Raw genomic sequence first — 22500 nt, forward strand, 5'->3', positions numbered from 1 at the left:
TGCTTGTTTGTTTGTTTATATGTGAGTGTGTATGAGTTTGTTTGTTTGATCGTGCGCTGTAGGTAAACATGTCTATTTGTTTCTTTTTATCTCTGTAAGCCACTGAAACCAATTGAATTCTTAATCTGTAACGACAAACAAGCCACATTTACCATTCACGAAAGGTGGAACGGGTTTCGCTCTAGCCACTCGTTTATTGGGTCACTTTATTTCAGTGACACTTAAAGGAAAGGGAATTTTAATCAGCAGTAATAACTCGATTAAAAGGTGTCAAATTAACAAGCCGATAGATCATCCTCTTTATCGCACTCCTTTTACAGCGACGGCTACTCCCGTTGCAGCTGTAGAACCGTCCATCGCCGACAATAAAAGCTACCGCTGCGGCCGCCGGGAGAAGATTTCAAACTTTGTCTTTGGTATTTGTATGATCATTTTCTGTAGCTAGGTTAAACTCTACTCTTACCACTTTATATTCTTCATAGATTTCATGGGAATTTGATCTTTTGGTAAGATGAGGATGATGGATTAGTTACAATAGAAGAGGATGATGATGAAGTAAAAGAAGGAGAAGATTATGAAAATGAAGAAGGAATGAAAGTAGAAGAAGAGGGAGAAGTGAAAGACAAAATGGAAGAAGATGGAGTAAAATAACAGCAAAGCGCAATAGAAGATGATGTGGACATGTAAAGTTGAGGAGTGGAAGAAGAAAATAGAAGAAAGGGAGAACTAGTAAGAGAAAGCGAAAAAAAACAAAGAAAAATAGAAAAAAGAAGATAAAAATATGGAGAAAAAAAAGAATAGAAGAAAAATATAAAGAGGAAGTACTAGAAGAAACAACAAACCAACAAGGCGAAAAAGAAAATGAAGTATAAGCTATAGACTTTTTTATGAATAATTCACATGTATATCGGGCAATCGGTAAGTCCTTGCGTTATTTAGAGCATGGTTGGTTATCCAGCTATTCTCCTTCTTTCTTTCTTTCCTTCTTCGTTTGCTTTTGGTTTGTTTCATTTTATTTCTTTCCTTCTATGTTTGCTTATTTCTCTCTTTCTTTCCTTCTTTGTTTGCTTATTTCTCGGTTTTTTCCTCGTTTATTTATTTATTTATTACCTTCCTTCTTTGTTTCTTTCTTTCTTTCCCTTCTTTCTTCTTTGCTTTCTTTTTGTTATTTTGTTTCTCTTTTCCATTCCTTCCTTTCTTGTTTGTTTGTTTCTTACATGGTTGTTGGTAAATAGTTGCCTAAATATAAGATGTATACTAATAAAAAAGACAGATGGATGGAAAAGTGATAGATAAATAGATAGATAGACTATTATATAGCTACCTAGACAGACAGTCATATAGCAAGCTAGCTCGCCAGACAGACAGGCAGACTGACAAACAAACAGACAAACAGGCAGACAGACAGACAAATAAACCAGGCTTCATATTTTCGTCTTTATCTTCTTTAATTCTAATAGTCTCGCTTTACCTTGCAAAACTTTGAAGTTTGGTCTTTTTCAAACATTTTCTTTGTTCTCATCATATGCGTTTCGTTATCTACGAAGCGAGAGCCTTACCCTTCTTGATTATTTCTCCTCTCCTCTCTTCCTTCTCCTTTTTGTTCTAATCGTCATCTTGTTTTCTTCTTTGTTGTTTCAGTATTATCACTACCGTCTTTTCTTTTTTTTCTTCTTCTTCTTCCTTTCCTGTTCTTTATCATGAGGATCATCGCTTAGTTTTTCATCATCACCATCGTCATCATTGTCATCATCTTTTTTATCGTTATCCCTATCACCATTCATATCATAATATTTTTTCTTTCCTTTCACCACTATCATCCCCATCATCCTCTCCCCCTCCGTTTTGACAAGCTGCCACTCTCCTCTCTCTCTCCTTCCAAAGCGCCAAGGAAATAAATATCTTTTTTTTACCGACTTCTTTGGAGCTAGTCCAAGAATTCGGGGCTTCTCTCCCCTGGCTCTTTCAAACTCAATTTCAACTTATACAAGTATCCCGCAGAGTTGCAATCGAATTCTTGGAGGCGGCGGCCATCTTGAATAAAATGAAACTTCGGTCCCAGGTAAACAGCACATGGACACCACTTTGCCTTGTGGTGTTGGCAGCCATTCTGGTGGGGTCGTAGTAGGCATACTTTTTTACCATTATTAAAAAAAAAGGAATGGGTGCATTTTTTCATAGTGCATTGTCTATATATATTCCAATAAAGTTATCCGAGGGGTATTACAGGGAGAAAAGTGGATGCTAACAAGCGTTGATAAAATAGAGGAAGAGACACAATATGATGAGAATAGTGTTTAGGTCATGCTAGTTAGAGTGACGAAAATGCTATTAAAAGTGGGGAGCCTCGAGATAAGAAATAATAAAAATATAAGAAGGAAAAAAATAAAGGAGAAAGGAGATTGATAAAGAAGGAAAGAGATAAATAGATAGATAGAGAGAGAGAGAGAGAACAATACATTGCAGATGTAGAGGTGTGAGATATGGGTGGAAAGAGGAAGCAACAATAAGGAAGAAGAGAGACAGGATAGTAGTAAGGTAGAAAGGAAAGGGTGAAGAAGGGGAAAGGGAAAAGAGAGCAGCGAGAAAGAAAGAAACGTGGAGAGAAACGAGAGAAAATAAGAAAATTAGATGAGACTGGAAGAAGAAATAAGAGAAAGGGGAAAAACAGACGAATTGATGTAAAGTAAAATTAGAAAAAAAAAAAAAAAACAGAAAATTCGTTGAACAGGAAGAGAGGAGGTGTCTGTTTGTGTGTGTGCGTATGTGTGTGTGTGTGTGGGGGGGGGGAGACTTGCGACAAAGTGAGTTTAAAAAATTCTTAGTTAAACAGGTATTGATATGGCGGAAATTGACTCGGAAGCCACGTACCCCCACCCCCTCCCTACAAACGATAGAAAAGAGGAAAATAAAGAAAATGAGACTTGTGATATTTTGTAGAAAAAAAAGAAAGAAAAAAGAAGCATGAGTGAAAAAGATGCTTATCGTGATAATGATAAGAAGAAGAAAGCGAAGGAGAAGATGACGAAAAAGTCTCAGAAAAGTACAAACCGAAGTAGTGGAAGGAATAGAATGAAGATAAAGGTAATGATGATAACTATAATTATAATAAGAATGGTAATAATAGCAATTAGGATAATAACAATGACAATATTAATAAAAGTGATGATAATGATATTGATGACAATGATAATAAAAGTTGCAATAATAAAAGTATCAATCATGATGATCAAAATGGTGATGATGATGATGATGATAACATGATAATTAAAAGGATTATGATAATAGTAATAATAATGATAATAATGATAATAATGAGAATGACAATAATGAAATTAATGATGATAATGATAATGATAATAATAATGATAATAACAATAATAACATTAAAAATAATGAAAATTATAATGATAATGATAATGATTATGAAAATGATAACAATAACAATTATGATAAAAATAATGATAACAACAATAATAATATCAATAATAACAACAATGATGATAATAATGATGATAATGGAAATAACAGTAATAACAACAATAATAATGATAAAAAGGAAATCATAATAATGAAAAGAACAATATTGATACTACTGTCACTGATACTACTAATACTTCTAATAATAATGATAATGATGATAAAGATAATAATGGTGAAAATACAATTAATTAGAATTATTGACAATGATAATAATAATGATAATAATAATGATAATAATAATAATAATAATAATGATAATAATAATAATAATAATAATAATAATGATAATAATGATAATAATAATAATAATAATAATAATAATAATAATAATAATAATAATAATGATAATAATAATAATAATAATAATAATAATAATAATAATAATAATAATAATAATAATAAAAATAAATAAATAAATAATAATAACAATAATAATAATAATAATAATAATAATAATAATAATAATAATAATAATAATAATAATAATAATAATAATAATAATAATGATAATAATGATAACAACGACGGTAATGATGATAATGATGATAATAATAATAATGATGATAATAATGATAGTGATACTACTACAACTACTAATAATATCAATAATATTGATCATAATTATAATATTTTTTATAATAATAATGGTAATGACAATTATAATAATGATAACAGAAGAACTACAATGTCAGCAACAGCAATAATAATAATGATGATGATAATAATAATGATAATAACAGTAGTAGTCGTAGCAATGATAGTAATGCTAATAAGGATAACAAGGTTAAAGATAAAGATAATAACAATAATGATAACAATAATGATAATAATGATAAAAATAATAGAAACAAAGATGAAAAACGAAAATAAAGAATGATAGTGATGATAACTATAACAGTCTTAGTAGTGGCAATACCGATTTCAGACAGATAATCATTACAACAAAAGACATGCGAATACTCATGATCACAATAATGATACTAACATCAGTGCAACTGACAGCAATGCTAATATTACTGCTACTACCAATATCGATAATGATATCAATAATTAATATAATTAGAAACAATGTTGGCAACAAAATTGAAATTGGGAATTAGAACAATAATGATAACAACAATAATAACAACAAAAGAGCGTTACACCGATAAACGAAAGAAAAACAAACTCTAATAATGCCGTGTTTTATCCTTACATTACTTTCCCTTTGCTCGCCGTCACCCCAATATGTCGCGCCCACTCACCCCGTCCCGCCCACGTAAAATTCTCTCATTTTTAGCAATTAATCACTTCGACCTTCTGAAAAATTAAAGTTTGTATGTCTCCATGGGGAAAGCTGGCACCGTCTTCAACATATCTGTAAGGTTCATTTTGTCGTGTTTCCCTTAAGTGAAAACGTACTTATGGGAAGCGTTATGGGTTTAATTTATCTTTCTTTTGTCTGTTTTTCTTCTATTAATTCTTTTAACTCCTTTTTCATTCCATCTTATTTTCTTTATTTACATCATCCCTCTCCTATCTCCTCCCCCCGTACCTTCCTCCCCTTAGCCCCACCCCTCCTCCTCCTCCTCCCCCTTCCTCTATCTCTAATTCCTATTCTCATCCTCCTACTCCCTTCCCTTGCCCCATACCCTTCCCCCTCCTCCTGTCCTATCCTTTTTCTCCCCACCCTTATCATTCCTCCCCTCCTTTCCCCATGCCCCCATCCGACCTCCATCCCTCCCACCCCCTACTTCCTTCCCTCCTCATCCGTCCACCCTCACCCCTCACCCCACCCTTTTCCTCCCCACCACACCTCATCTAACCTCCCCTCCTAACCCCCAATCACTACCTCCTTCCCTCTACCCTCACTCCCTCCCATTTTCCCTCTCCATCCCCTCTCCACCCTCCCTCCCTTCCCCTTGCCCCCTCTCTTTCCCCGTCACCGATAATGGGTGTCAATTACTTAATACATCCATCACATAAGGAGAGTTAAGTGTACAACTTTCTTGCGCCCCGCCCCCAATCTTCTCCGAATCAATGGGTTAGTGGGATCGGAATACCCCCCCCCCCCCCTTATTAAATGTCATCGAGATGTCCCTTACCCCGTACCCCATTATTCACCGATACGAGAAGCTTCAATTCCTAAATTCCCTCACAGGTCATTAAAAAAAGGGATGGGGAGGGGGGGAAGGAAAGGGGGGAAATAGGTCCAGATCTTCCCATTATTTGCTAATGGGTGAGGAAAAAGAGGTGGATAAAGAGGAAGCTCAGAAGTATGAGGAGGAAGAGGATGGAATAGGAAAAGGAGAGTAGGAGGATAAGGAGGGGGAAGAGGAGAAAAGGGGAGAATGAGAAAGAAGGTGAGAATGATGATGGCAAGAAGAAAGAAAAGGAATGGAAAAAGGAATAAATGAATGAGGAGGGGGAGAAGGAAGAGGAGGACAAAGACGATGAGAAAGAGGAGGAGAAAACGGATAAGGAGAAAGAGAAAGAGGAGGAGAGGAAGACTGAGAAGGAGCAGAGAGAGGAAGAGAAGGAGAAGGAATAGGAGGAAGAGGAGGAAAAGAATGAGTCCTAGATGATATTCTGAATCGGTGAAGACGATAAATATTCACGAATATCGAAAGCCTGATATAAATACGAAGCGAAGGCGGAAAATTTAGTCTGAGACAATTTTCCGCTTCCTGCGTGCCCCCTCCCCCCCCATCTCTCTCTGTCTCTCATCTCTCTCTCTCTCTCTCCCTGTCTCTGCTTCTCATCTCTCTCTCTCCCTGTCTCTGTCTCTCATCTCTCTCTCTCTCTCTCTCTGTCATTGTGTCTCTTTGTGTCTCTCTCTCTTTGTGTGTGTGTGTCTGCGTTTGTGTGTGCGTATCTGTTTCTGTCTGTCTGTCTCTCTCTATCTCTCACTACCTCTCCCTCTTTCCCACGCTTTCTCCCTACATCTGTCTGTCTTTCTCTTTGTGTCTCTGTTTATCTTTCTCTTTCTCTCTCGTTCTGTCTCTGTCTCTCAGTATGTCTGTCTCTTTTAGTCTCTGTTTCTCTCTCTCTCTCTCTTTCTCTGTATGTCTCTCTCTCTCTCTCTGTCTGCCTGTCTCTTTCTCTCTCTCTCTTACCCCCTCTCCCTTCGTCCCTTCCTCACTCTCTCTGTATCTCAGTCTGTTTCCCTCTCTCTCTCTCTCTCTCTCTCTCTCCCTCTCTGTCTCTCTCTCTCTCTCTCTCTCTCTCTCTCTCTGTCTCTCTCTCTCTCTCTCTCTCTCTCTCTCTCCATCCCCCCCTCTCTCTCTCTCACTTTTTTTATACTGGGGAATCATGTATCTTCCTCCTATTATCAGGTTAAAGAAGTATCATTAAAATATCAGCTATTTTATAAACTTTTTAAAGACTTTATTGCTTAGGCAATGAAATATCACTGTAGATTAGGTGATTAATCTATGCACAATTCCTTTGAAGTTTTGAATGGAACAATTTGACTTAACATACACAGTAATGCCTAAGCTATTCCACATCTGAACATATCTATAAGTAAAGTATCTTTGAAATGCTGAGGTGTTGGCGTTTGGAGGCTGCAGAGCCGAGGGGTTGCGAGTCCGATCCCGGGTCGCAGGGCCATCCTGACGGAGTTCTTGCTTGAGGGGTGCCAAATGCTCTATGTTGAGACTCTGCGCCTTGTAGAGAGGACTGTGAGGCCCGCTACGTCCCGTCGGTGTTGAAGGCTATCTAATATGGGGTTTTCGGTGCGCAGGAGTCGATAGATCATCTTCGCGCGAGCTTCCACTTAATCTAGTAGGCTAAGGTGCGTTTGTCCTGCGCCATTCCAGGCTAAACAGGCATATACCATCACCGAGCGAACTCGAGACTTGTGCAACTGGAAGGCAGCATCTGCTGTTAGTAGGTGAAGTATCCGCCTGAGGCCACTCCGTTTTTGCGATGCTTTGCTTGCCAAGGTTTCGATATGTTGTTTGAAGGTAAGTTTGTAATCGAATTTGACCCCGAGAATGTTGATAGTCTTCCTCGTTTAGTAGACGTCCGTCCATGCAGAGGGTAGTCGTTTTTGTTCTTCGGTAATTTCGTTTTGATATGATTGGCTCTTGGTAGCAGCGAAATGAACTTTCCATTACCCCTCATTTAGTTGTTAATTGATGATCCACTGAAGTCTTTCGGAGTTTTCCTGAGTATGCTCATTTGCATAACTGATGTGGATAGTGAGATCATCAGCATATGCGATTGCCTCAGGTATGAGATGAAGGAGGTCATCAAAGTAAATGTTCTACATCACAGGGCCTAAGAGGCTTCCTTGAGGGACTCCTGCTTCGATGGAATATGATCTTAATTCTGATCTCTGAAGAACTACTGAGAGACTTTTTTTGTGAGATAATCACTTTGTTGTCCTTCTATGCCAAGGCTCTTGAGCTTTGCAATAAGGCCTTTATGCCATACCGAATCAAAAGCTCCAGAGATCAAGGGCTACGACTCTTGTATTTCTCCCATTGTCGAGGCGTTCGGCCCATTTGTGAGACAAGAAGAGATCGGATGCTATTTACATTTGGTGAATCCAAATTGTCTCTTCGAAAGTAGGCTACTGTTTTCTAGATGATTTTTAGTTGATTTTTTTTTTTTTTTTTTTTTTTCAAAAGCTTTTGCAGTGATGGATAGAAGAGATATTGGACGGAAATTTCTACGGTTTGTCTTAGATTTTTTTGTGCACTGGTACAACACGTGCTTTTTTTTCCATAATATTGGCCATTGTCCTCTAGCCAGACACATCATGTATAGATGCGTAAATATTGGTGCTAGTTCTGCAGCACATTGTCGCAGAAAATATGGACTTATTCCGTCAGGGCCAATGGCTTTTGTGACATCAAGAGTAGAGAGAACTTTATAGACTTCCCATTCCTTTATTAAAAAGTTAGAAATCCTCTTGTTTGTCACTAGTTCCTTCTACTGACATTTTAGTTGAAAAATGTTGAGCAAGTGTTTCAGCTCTTTCTTGGGAGCTAGTAGCAATCTCGTGTGAGAGGAGGAATCATATCTTCACGAGATAAGCCCTGTAGATCTTTTAATATTGTCCACCATTGCTTAGATCCCACACTCCCGTTCTGGAGTCTGGTCTTCAGGGCCATGGCCCATCTCTCTCTTTCTCTCTCAGTTGTTGGTCTTGCATGCTTCATTGTGCAATATTCTATTATAATTTGAGGGTAATATTTTGAACCTTTTCCAAGCCTTGTACTTCTCGATTGTAGCTCTCCTACATTCAGGACCGAACCATGGGGGACACTGGGTCATCGAGTGTAGTAGAATGTGGTACATGACGTTATTGTAAGTCAAGGATGATATTTATCAGATTTTATTTCTTCCCAGTTTGCCTTTACCCATTGCCAAAGAACTCTGCCATTTTTGTTTTCAATGCTGGGTTCAATGACAAAACGGGAGAAAATAGCATGGTGATCTGGAGATCCCACAGTGCTAAGTGGTTTACAGAATTCCAGATCTGGTATATCTGATATCCCTAGGTCCAGAGATGATCCTGACAGATGAGTAGGGAATGTGACGTGGTTATCGAGTTCATGCATCATGTAATTGTCCAGATTTGTTGACCGTAAATATATTGGGTAACTTGTCATTGTGGACAATATAGCACACCAAGAAGTATTGAGAGGTTGCTTCGAATTATGATTTTGAAGAACATAAGCTCGACATCTTGTGGGATGTTCAGATGGAGATGCTGTACATGTAGTTCTTTCTTGAAGCATACTGCTACACCTCCCTTTTGATTAATGGAACGGTTTTTCCTCTCACACTGGTTGTATCATGAAATTCTGCACTCTCCTTTAATGACTGTGCTGTCAAGGAAAGTCTCCGTGCAGGCAATTATATTGACTCTGTGTCTGTGCCATAATTACTAGCTCACTTACATTTGTGCGAAGCCCACAGACATTAGAAGAGAGGATTGTTAAAGTTGGTTGCTGGGATGGCATATTGTGGTTGCTAATTAATCACATATGGGATATGGGGCCCTCTGGCTGGTTGGAGGTATGGATGTTGTGCTGCTACTGGAGAAGAAACAGCAGTATTGCTTAGTATGAATTTCAGTAGGGCTGCCGTTGGATTTGCTTGCTGAGAGTATAGATGTGAAGAATGCTCTCTGTTTTTCCTCCGTGATTCGGGATCGACACTTTAATTGGGTATGGCTGCTCTTTCCACAAAGCTTGCTCTTTATTCTAGAGCGGCAATCTTCAGGTGTGTGGACCCTTTTGTGGCATATGCTACACGGCATAACTCTTAGGGGTTTAGCTGTTTGTTGGTTTTTTGGGTTTGGCCACCGACTGCCAGCCCTCCTTGGTCGTTCAGCAGTTTGGTACCCTATTCAGCATTAATTCTCTCTGGGATGGCACTAGATGCAATGCTCCTTTTCTCCTGTTCCTGACAGCTGTTTACAGTTGCTGTCAAAGTATCAATGAAATCCAGTGACCTTACAAAGGTATCTCTAGTGGTAGCAATATTATCACAGACTCGCTTTAGTTCCCTTGCAATATTTATTGCTTCAGGTGTGTGTGTGTGTGTGTGTGTGTATCTCTGTCTCTCACTCCCTCCCTCCCGCTGTCTCTCTCTCTCTCTCTGTTTCTGTCTCAGTCTTTGTATCTATGGCTGTTTCTCTCTCTGTCTCACTCCCTCTCTCTCTCTCTCTCTTTCTATCTGTCTCTGTGTCTCAGTCTGTCTCCCTGTCTCTCTCTCTCTTTATGTCTGTCTCTGTCTCTCAGTCTCTCTCTCTCTCTTTCTCTATCTGAGGAACGAGGGTTAGCTACCCACTTCTCCAACGTTAGGGACTCCCGACCCACTCTTCAACGCTAAAGGACAGTTGACCAGGGGTTACCGCTTGACCCAGAAGACCCCTTGGGGCCCTTCCCACGTGCGCCCTTGGTCTCCCTTTTGCACGAGACAGCCACGCCACGCTACCACCTCTACAGAATAAACAGCCAAACCAGAGTCTCAGTACCCACCAAAGACAGGGAAAACAAAACCTGACACTCTCTATCTCTGTCTCTCAGTTTGTCTGTCTCTTTGAGTCTCTCTGTCTCTATTAGATTTAATAATAACTAACAGACCAGATCTCATTCTCCATTCCGATGTCATCCCGTGCCACGTTACTAATCATGGACTTATCACGATGACGTTAAATATCAAGTAAATAAAGAGACCACCAGTAATAAAAACTTTTCACGATTTCAAACACTATGACCCTCAGTCTTTCCGCGAGCCTATCTTGTCTAAAGAAATGAATCTATTAAATATTCCATCGACAGATAATGTAAACAAACAAGTAACTATTCTCACGGAAGTTATTAATATCAGCATTGATGCGCTGGCTCCCTACGTAACACGAATCGTCAGACGTCCCCCTGCTCCATGGATAAATGACATCAAGAGAGCCATTTGCGATAGAAATGAAGCCCACCAAGCTCTTAAAAGTAACAGACTTGAAGCTGCCTTTCAAGTAGATTATAAAGTAAAAAAGAAAAATGTCAAAATGTTAATTCAATCTGCTAAAAGAAATTATTTCAGAAATAAATTTACCGAGTATGAGAACAACTCTGATAAGACATGGAAAATTGTTGAAACACTAGTGCCTCAAAACAAACAGCTCACTAGTTAGTGTGCAGGTCCTACACAAAACACTGAACATTTTAATGACTTCTTTTCAAAAATTGGAAAACTAACTTATGAACAAACAACTGCTTCTACATTACAACGAAACACAGATAGGGCAATGTTTACAACTAATTTTTTCAGACCACAACCAGTGGACGTAGAAACAATAATCGTAGTAATAAAACACCTTCGCGAAACAAATGCTGTAGGAGCAGACGGTATTGCTTTGCGTTTTATCAGAGATAGTCTACCCGGAATTGCACACTATTTGACGGTCATTATTAACACCTCTCTGGTCACTGGTGTCTTTCCGTCACTTTGGAAACATGGTATAGTAACACCAATTTTCAAGTCGGGGGATATAGACGATGTGAATAATTATCGCCCTATCACTATACTCCCTATATTATCTAAAGTTCTTGAAAAAATTGTAGCAAATCAATTAACGAGTTTCCTGGAGGCCAATAACTTATTATCGAAAACGCAATATGGTTTCAGAAATAAGTTATCTACTGAAACAGCTTTACTACAAATTACTGATGAGATCTATAATAACATAATAACAGGTAAATTTGCTCACATTATGTGACCTTTCTAAGGCTTTTGATAGTGTTAACCATGAAATTCTCCTCAACAAATTAGTAATTCATAAAATTGATACCTTTTGGTTTAAAAGTTATTTAGATGCAAGGACCCAATCGGTAAGAATCAATTATTGTATGTCATCAAAACAAGAAGTACCTTTTGGTGTTCCACAAGGATCCATTTTAGGTCCGATCCTATTCACAATTTTCATAAATTATTTATCAACAAGAGCTCATAACTGCCTTCTGGTACAGTACACTGATGATTCACACTTCTTCATAGTGACTCTGTAAACAACTTGAATACATTAATAAGAAACACTCAACATACCCTTACACAAGCAAAATTATATTTTGACACTAATGGCCTTAAACTAAATCCACATAAAACTCAATGTATATTTATAGGTAGCCGGCAGAATATAGCTAAAATTCCCAATGACACGACCATAGAATTTGAAGGCTGCTCTATCAAGCCGAACACTTCAGTGAATAATCTGGGAGTACACTTAGACAAATTCATGACATTTGAACAACACGTTGACAAGATACACAGGAAAGTAATGGGCACCCTAGTATATCTTAATCACATAAAAAATCAAATCACTACTGAAACTAGAATCATGGTTGTGCAAACTCTAGTTCTAAGCATTATTAACTAATATTCAAATATTTGGGGTTCGACTAATAAAACCTAAATGCAAAAAGTACAAAAATTACAAAACTTTGCTGCAAGAGTTGCATTAGGTAATATCAGTAAACTTGATCACATTAGCCCGCATATCCAAAAATTAAAATGGTTAAAAGTCCAACCTAAATGCAGTTATGACACATGTGTATTCATCTACAAGCTCATTCATGGGAATTATCCGTAATGGTTAAGGCCCTTGCAAACTGCAGGGACCACATCAGGTGTCGTGACACGCCAAGTAAATTCTCTTATGTTAAGAGATCGAGTACTGATATAGGGGCACGACAAATGGAAATACGTGGACCCAAGCTATGTTACCAGATAATATAAGAGTCATTAATAGCTTTTGTAATTTCAAAACGAAATTAAAAGAACATCTATTAAATAATCAGCTGTAGATATGAATGTATATATGTAAAGAATAACCATTGTAATTAATGGAATAAAATGTTTTGACTTTGACTTTGTCTGTTTCTCTGTCTCTTTCTCTCTTTCAGTCTCTCACTCCCTCTCGCTCTTTCCCACACATTCTCTCTCTTTGTGTGTGTGTGGGGGGGCGGGGGGGAATGCGTGTGTATTTTGTGACTGTGTATGTGTGTGTCTGTTTCTGTCTGCCTGACTCTCCCTTTCTCCATGTGTGTGTGTGTATGTGTCTATCTCTTTGTCTCCGTCTCTTTCTCACTCCCTCACTCATTCCCTCCCTCCCGCCCTCTCTCTCTCTCTCTCTCTCTCTCTCTCTCTCTCTCTCTCTCTCTCTCTCTCTCTCTCTCTCTCTCTCTCTCTCTCTCTCTGACCACAATGAAAAAAAAGGTATTTTTATGTATAAGAAGTTTTTATGTATAAGAATAACTAAATTTAATTTTCATATAAAAATACAAATAAACAAGACATACTCTGTTTGTATAAATATATATACGAAAAGAAAATCTCAAACTTTCGAAATGCAAACTAATATAACAAAGATAATTTGACCCAATGATTTATAGAGATTATAAAGGTCAGTAAGAGGGGTCACTCGCGGTCACTGTATACGACAAAACGTTAGTGGCATGAACAGAAATATTGAAAATAGGTAGAGAGGGAGGGGAGATAACGGATGGAGGGTCAGGAGAAGAGGAGGGGGTTTGGGATGAAGGGATCGCAGGGGGATGGGGGTAGGTGTGAAGCGTGCGGGAAATGTTTGTTTGTGCATAATTCAACTAAATTATTTAAATATTCAAAAATATCCCACAAATGCATAGTTAAACCGATGCACTAAGGAATAATAGGCGAATTGAACGTCGATATGGCGTCGCTTAACGCAATGGGAGATAATGAGAATAAGAAAAAAATGTCAAGAATATGGCAATGCTTAGGACTCTAGTCACGTGACCTGGAATGTCCATAGAGACAGATAATAATTTAGAGAAAATGCACGCTATATTCCATATGCATAATTAAAAGATTTAAGCATTATAAATTTATTATGCTAACTAGGCTAGCATGATCGAGTTATATTGAGGAAAAAAACACGCCAAAGAAGGAAAATGCCCTTTGCACGGACACTTGTTTAGATATTTGGAAAAAAAAAATCACAGCACTTGTAAAACAAGTGCAGACGAAAAAGGGAAGAAAAGTAATGCCCATGGTGTACTTTTAATATTTTGGAGGTGGCTTGTAGTTCGTGTCGCAGCTGCATAGAGCGACATACCGCCGTCTGCCACCAGTTGTCAGGGTTCTCTTTTCCCCTGACTTTGGTGGGTTATGGAGACACAATTCTGGTTCGGCTGTTTATTCTGGAGGTGGTAGCATGGCGTGGCTATGTCTCAGTTTTGGGCAAAGGGGAGCCCAAGGGCGCGCCGAGCGGTGATGCGCGTATGGGAGCGACCCCAAGGGGAGCCGACCGGGTCAGGACGCTGCCCTGGGTCAACTGTGGAAGCATTCGAGAACAGGGTCGGGAGTCCCTATCTCTGGGGGACGTGGCTATGTAACCCTCGTTCCTTAGACTCCATCTCTGTCTCTCATTCCCTCTCGCTCCCTCACTCACTCACTCCCTCCTGCCCGCTCTCTCTTTCTCACTCTCTCTCTCTCTGTCTTTGTGTTTCAGTTTGTTTGTCTCTCTGTGTCTCTGTTTCTCTCTCTCTCTCTCTCTCTCGCTCTCTCTCTCTCTCTCTCCCTCCCTTCCTCCCTCTCTCTCTCTATGCATATGTGTTTGTGGGTCTCTCTCTTTCTCTCTCTCTCTCTCTCTCTCTCTCTCTCTCTCTCTCTCTCTCTCTCTCTCTCTCTCAGTCTCTCGCTCTCCCCCCCCCCTCTCTCTCTCTCTTCTGAGTCTAGCCGTCGCGGTGATCGGACGTGTTTAACCCTTCTCCGCATCAGCCATACAACTCATCAAATCTGGCTACCTCCCCCGGGTCAAAGGGGGCCAACCGGGAGGCTACCCCGGTGCTTCCTTGTGCAGCTAGCACGAGCTCCCATCCCCGGAGTGAAGGGGTTCCCTTAGCCCAGGGTAACGAGCTCCCTTCCCAGGGTTACGGTACCTCCGCCCAAGGCCATGGGCCCCCCCGGTAGCGAGGGTCAAAGCTCCCGCCCACGGTGATGGGCTCTCCCACAGCAGCCTAGGGAATGGCTGCTCCCCCACCCAGGGTAATGGGTGTATCACTGAAGACAGTGCTAGCAGTGAAACATTGAAAGCAAAACTGAACAATCAACCTATCAAATTGGCAATGTTTTAATAGTGCTGAATACCATCCTATGCTTTGTTGCCACGAAAAAAGCGTGGGCTCGATTGCTTCTCTGTGATCAGATTAAGAAACTGGGACAATATGCAGTATAAGGTAGTGCCTTAGTTGGGAGATAAAAACCTATATACATCGATAGACCGATACAAACCAAGACACTTTTCTTCTATGGCAATATTTGTGCAAATGCATCCTAAAGGTGCTATACGTAAATGAACAGAGGTGAGGGCCCAATTTTGCTTTAAGTCCATCATCATCTTTTCATGACGAAAGTAAATATTGGACTGGACGCAGAACCGATTACTGCGCTGTTCAGACTAGTGCATGTATTGCTGCGCGATTGTGAAAAGGATATTTTGCTAATCATCAGTGTGTGCCGTTCCATATTTATGCTTTCAAACACCTTTATTAATGTTTTTATACCTCATTTACGTGTTTTAAGATTGATTATACAGGTTTTAATGGGAATCGGTCTGAAGGATCTTCTGTGCATGCGTATTTTCGCGTTTCTCGCCGCCAGTTTTGACAGGTGGATTCGCGGGTAGTCGGTGACAGAGAGCCGGTAAGAAATGTTTTGTTTTCGGTGTTGCGTCGATTCTAGGTTATTCCTAAGACTATGCAGTGGCAACGAAGAAGAAAAAGACCTCAATAACTATCGCAGTTCCATTTCTAAGGGCATCAAGTACCCCAAATCCCGAAAAAAGTGATAAAAACGAAGCGACCCACGATCCACGATCCACGACCGACAACCGACCGAAAGAAGTGAAGAAAAATTGACAGTTCTGTCTTTCGATATATAAAGGTATTTGGTTTATTGTTTACAGTATGGATGCAGCTCTATCTTGCTGTACATACCGAGGTGAAGAGAATGTGTCCCGGGGGGTGTTGGGGGACTTGCTCCCCATCAACCCTCCCCTCGGGCAGTGCCCGAAGTGCACGCCTAGTCACGGCACCATAAATTGCTAGGTTAGGTTGGGTTATAGGTTAGGACGTTTTTGATGCTTGAAAGGTGTGAAATCCCGTAGATTTTACAGAAAGATGCGTTGTATTCCCGTAGAGTTTTCGAATTTTGGCGCGTCGGTGTGTAGACTTTCAAAGATGGCGGGCATGTCCGTAGAGTTTCATTCCCCGGTTTTTAGCCATGTTTGGGCTAGTTTTTTTGTGTTTTTGTTCGCTATTCTTCTTATTTAAGCCTGTTTTACCCCATAATTTCCCTGATATACTTCATGCCCTCCCCTACTAACGGGACCAACAAATTAAGATTTTCGATGGAAGTGGTAATCAGATCTCATCAACGAAGCATTTGCACAAGAAACAACATCAAGAATCGTTAAAATCAGTAGATTTCATACAGATAAATATCAAAATTAGTTCGAAAGTAAGCCCCTACCCTGTTATGCATATTGACCAGAAACTATTTGGTCCGGAAGAGATTGAAAAGGCCCATGATATCGTGATCAACCTTTCAGACTCTAGGAAGCCTAGAAACACAACACGAGACACGAAGAAAATGATTAACATTATTGTGCCCACTATGATCGACCACTGTGTTAATAGGGAAAATCTGGTGTTCGCAACAACTAACATCACAACCACGGACTAGACACCGCCGAAAAAGACAAGTATTTCTACTCCTTTTGTTAAGTTCTTCCAGACTAAACATCAGGAAACACAGACACACCTAGAACCTTCCTTCAACAATGATAGTTTGTTGGAAAACAAAATAGATTTGCTAATAGGAATGTTCTCCGAACAACAGGCGACGCTAAACAAAATAATAAATCAGAAGGAATGCGCTGAGGCAGCAGACGTCACGACAGACCCGCTCCCCCTACCAAATCCCGTCCGACCTCCCTTCCCCTGTCTGACCAATCCACCTACTAATCTTTCCCATTTGCTTCCCCTCCCCTTGTCAGAACGCCCTCTACCTCTACCCAAGAACCCCCCTCCACACCCTCCCTACCTGATGACCCCATGGCTAGTGACCCCCGCTAGCTCCCTTCCCCTACCGCTTATCCCCCCCCCCCACCACCCGCCCGCAGTGAGCGAGCAGGCGTGCGCCCTTGCTGACTCGCCAGCCTCCTCGAGAATCAAGACACCTCACCAGTCCTCGAACACTCCGCAAGTCAAGAGGAAAAACGAGGCATCTACACAAGTAACGCCTAGGCGAAGTTTTAAGAAAAGACAAAACAAAAAGAAAAACAATCAGAAGGAACTCGACCCCAATCGCCAATGGGATGACGCAACTCATCACCAGGTGCCAGGGGTCCCCCCTCCCACTGCCCCCCCCCCTACTCCAGCCCCAGCTCAAGCAGTGCCGACGGTCGTGATAAACAACCACGGAGAAAGAGCGGAGCAAGTTGCTGAGGACGAAGGTTTCGTCACAGTAACATCAAGGAAACGAAAGAAAAAAACAAGAGAAGAACGACAAGCGGCAAAACCCTTAGCAGGAGCTGATCGACCTGACACAGTGTTCCTGTATATCACAAGCTGCCATCCAGACACAAATGAAGACGACATCGAAGATCATCTATCGGACAATTTTGAAAACATATCAAGTGTAAAAAGCACACAAAACCGTGATGACACATAATTACTACACCAGTTTCACGGTAACAGTACGAGGCCGAGAAATAACGCCTGAACTATTTTTAGACTTGGATGCCTTCCCAAGGAATGTCAGTGTTCCTCAACAGAAACAAGTCCAATCATGATCAGAGGGTTTGACAAGGCAATTCCCTCAGCAAATCCGACTGTCAAAATAGACTACATTAACGCTCAGTCTCTCCTTGGGCATTTTGATGACATAGGAATGCTTATAATAGAGAGAGATCTCGACATATTATGTATTAGTGAAACTTGGCTTCTCCAAGATATACCAAATGCATTTATTAATATTCCAAACTTCAATGTTTATAGATGCGATGCAGGACGTGGGGGAGGAGTTTGCTTATATGTATGTGACACCTTTAAAACAAACGAAATATCCACTACAGTTGCTAAGAGTGCAGATGTAGAGGATATCTGGGTTAATGTACAATTTAATATGCTTCCGTCTTTCATTGTAGGCATCCTCATGGTTCTTCTGAATCCTTTGATTATTTAGAAAAACGTTTTAGAGAAATGTCATTGAAAAAGAAATCTCTTTTCATACTTGGCGATCTAAATGATGACTTAAACAAGCCAAATTCTAAATTAATTAAGATAATTAACAAAATCAAATTTGAACAACTGCTAAACAAACCTACAAGAATCACAGAAAATACTTCGTCATTAATCGATGTAATTATAACAAACAGAGCTGAGATTGCCCTCCACACAGACGTCATTCCATGCCATGTTGCCGACCACGAACTCATAACGGTGACACTAGATATAAAGAAATCAAAACGACCAACAGTTACAAAAACCTTTCGAAAATTATCCAATTATGATTCTCAGTCATTATGCCAAATCATAAGAACCAAAGAATCATCTCCTAAAAAAATTGCAAAGTGACAACGTAGACAAGCAGGTAGATGTCTTCACGGAAGTGATTAATGATAGTGTAAATGCCATCGCCCCCTTTGTTACAAAAATCATTAAACGTCCTCCGGCCCCATGGATTACCGACATCAAGAGAGCCATAACAGATAGAAATGATATGCATAACGCTCTCAAAAATAACAGATTCGACATGACACTCCAGGCTCACTATAAATAAAGAAAGAGAAATGTGAAATCGTTAATACAAGAAGCCAAAACTGATTACTTTAGAAATAGATTAACAAATTGTAAAAAAGATTCAGCTAAAACATGGAAGATTTTAAAGACACTTGTACCAAACAAAAACAACCATAAAGATAATCTAAACACCAAAATTAGTGCAAATGAATTTAATGAGTTCTTCGCTAAAATTGGACATTCCACATATGAACAAACAAACGCTTCCATATCTAAACAAAACACAGTTAGTATAGGGCCCTCAGCCAATAGTTTCAGACCACAACCTGTTCAGATAGAAACCGTAATCCTGACAATAAAACACCTGCGTGAAACAAAGTCTGTGGGGGTGGATGGTATTGCTCTTCGCTTCCTCAGAGACAGCCTTCCTGCTGTGGCGTATTACTTAACGGATATCATTAATACATCTCTGGTCACCGGTGAGTTCCCATCGCTCTGGAAGCATGGCATAATAACACCAGTTTTTGAATCTGGCGACAAAAACGAAGTTAATAAATATCGCCCTATTACCATACTTCCTATACTATCGAAGGTTCTCGAAAAAATCGTAGCAGACCAACTGACAACATTTCTAGAGACACACGACCTACTATCTATAACACAGCATGGCTTCAGAAGTAAGCTGTCCACTGAAACAGCATTATTGCAGATTACAAATAATATTTATGAGAATATAGACAACAACCGTATAAACTTGCTTATATTGTGCGACTTATCAAAGGTCTTTGATAGTGTCAGTCACAAAATCCTCATCAGTAAACTAATGAATCACAAAATTGATACATATTGGTTCAGAAGTTATCTAAGTAATAGAACCCAATCAGTCAAAATTAGCGAGAATATATCAGAAAAACAAGAGTGTAACCTTTGGTGTCCCACAAGGATCTATATTAGGCCCAATCCTGTTCATAATATTTGTAAATGATCTGTCAACCACAGCCCAAAATTGCCTTCTTGTACAATACGCCGATGATTCACAATTTCTACTTAGTGATTCTGTAAACAACTTAGATACACTGATACTAAAGACCCAGGAGACACTTTCACAAGTAAAAGGATATTTTGACTCAAATGGCCTTAAGATAAATCCAGATAAGACACCTTCATAGGTACTCGCCAAAACATCGCCAAAATTCCTGTAAACACGACCATAATATTTGAAGACAGCTATATAAGACCGAGAACTTTTGTAAAAATCTAGGCGTACACATTGACAGATTCATGACATTCGAGAACCACGTCGATAACATCCACAGGAAAGTAATGGGCACACTAATTTACCTAAGTCATATCAAAAATAGAATCCCAGCTGAAACTAGAATATCTGTTATACAAACACTAGTTCTCAGTATAATTAACTATTGCTCAAATATATGGGGTACAGCAAACAAAGGTCAAATTCAGAAAATTCAAAAATTGCAAAACTTTGCTGCCAGGGTAGCACTTGGGAACGTAAAGAAGTATGACCACATTACCCCACACATAAACAAACTAAGTTGGCTAAAAGTACATCACAAATGCAACTATGATAACTGCATACTAATTCACAAATTGATCCACGGATTTTACCCAAAATGGTTGTTAACCCTTCCAACTGTAGGTAATACAACTTGTGTCCAAACAAGACAAGGTAACTCCCGATATGTTAAAATTTCACGTACAGACATAGGGGCACGACAGATACTAACTCGTGGACCCATGATATGGAACCAGCTGCCTTTTGATATCAGAAACATTTAAAACACAAATACACTCAAAAGGAAATTAAAGGAACATCTATTAAATCACCAATGACATCAGGTTTCTAAATATAAGAATAAACAAGACATATGTACCACCATTGATTCTATGTTTAACTTGTATTTATTTGTACTGTAACATTAACACTATGTATATAATAAGAATAACCATTGTAACAAATGGAATAAAGTATTTTGAATTTGAATATGAACTCTGTCTCTCTCTCTTTCTGTCTCACTCTCTCTCTCTATCTATCTATCTATCTCTCCCTCCCTCCCTCTCTCTCTCTCTCCCTCTCTCCCTCCCTCCCTTCCTCCCTCCCTCTCTCTCTCTATGCGTATGTGTTTGTGGGTCTCTCTCTCTCTCTCTCTCTCTCTCTCTCTCTCTCTCTCTCTCTCGCTCTCTCTCTCTCTCTCTCTCTCTCTCTCTCTCTCTCTCTCTCTCAGTCTCTCACTCCCTCTCGCTCTTTCCCTCCCTCTCGCTCTCCCCCCCCCCCCTCTCTCTCTCTCTCCCTTTCCGTCTGTCTTTGTCTCGATGTCTCAGTCTCTCTCTCTCTCTCTCTCTCTCTCTCTCTCTCTCTCTCTCTCTCTCTCTCTCTCTCTCTCTCTCTCTCTCTCTCTCTCTCTTTCACTCTCTCCCTTTCCGTCTGTCTTTGTCTCTGTGTCTCAGTCTGTATGCCTCCCTATGTATCTGTCTCTGTGAATTCGTTTATATTAGGCTAGGTTACGTCAGGAATGGCTAGGATTAGGTTGGGTTAGACCCAAACTGTAGAGTATTTTCTTGCGCGGCGAATACAATTTTTTTCATGTGTTGAGAACGTTATTTTGTCTACGTATGCGCGGACGGATGATGAAGCAAGCGCGCGGAAAGGTCAAAAGAATTTTACTCGCGGAAGAAAAGAGCAAAGCGTGCGCGGAAAGTTACTCGAGAATTTGATAGAATTTGATGTTATATAGTCCTAACATATACGGAACTATACATTAGTAAAACAGGAAAGTTATCCATGTAAACACGTTTAACGAAGTATTCCCGATAAGGTTCGATTTCCCGTTTTCTAGTGATCAGCTGTTTTTGACAGTTCTGGGTATGGGCAGTGACTGCGGGGCGGTGACGAGGTAAGGAGCTCTCTGCGGGTACATGCTTATAGGGCACTCCTAGGGTTATATATATGGTAAACTTTGTGTCTAAATGTCTAGAGGTATGCTTTGTTCCAACATGCATCCAGACACGAAAGTATAATATGGTAAAATCTGCTGATTGTAAAGATATATGAATATCTGTTTTGCGAGACGGCTGCTACGGCCAAATGAAGCATGGGTTTGTTATTGTTTTAATTTCACATTAATTGTTATATTTATTTCATTTAATTTTTTTCTATTAATAATAAACCTTTGTTATTGGTAACTGTTTGTGATGAATCCTGTGGTTATTGGAAACGATGAATTAACTTGATATTTACGAAGGAAATTCCTTCATATGGAATGAGATAATAACTAATGATGAGTATAATGAACAAAAATGAAAATGATTATTGAATAATGACTAATACCTACTCCTAGATATAACATTGACCAAATAATTTTTGCTTCCAAACTCTGCAGTCTGGGGTTAGATTGATTTAAAGTTTCATAGGATAGCTTAGGCTTGGCAAAACTAGGATAGATCTGGTTTATCTTAGTTTAAGTTAACTTTTGGTTAGAATAGGTAGGATGTAAGGATAGGGTACTTTAAGGTAGGCTAGGATAGGGTAGGGTATATTCACGATATCAGATACGTAAAAACTTACATTATCTAATCCATTATTGAAATTGTTGAAATAATGAACCAGATCTCTCCTTTTCTGTTCGTCCGGAGTGGTTCATAGGACTACTTCGTACAAAAATTCAATTTCTTTCCATCTTATGATTCAATAAAACAATTACAGTATATGTAC

Source organism: Penaeus vannamei, chromosome 7 (assembly GCF_042767895.1).
Source record: "Penaeus vannamei isolate JL-2024 chromosome 7, ASM4276789v1, whole genome shotgun sequence".
NCBI classification, from domain to species: Eukaryota; Metazoa; Arthropoda; class Malacostraca; order Decapoda; family Penaeidae; genus Penaeus; species Penaeus vannamei.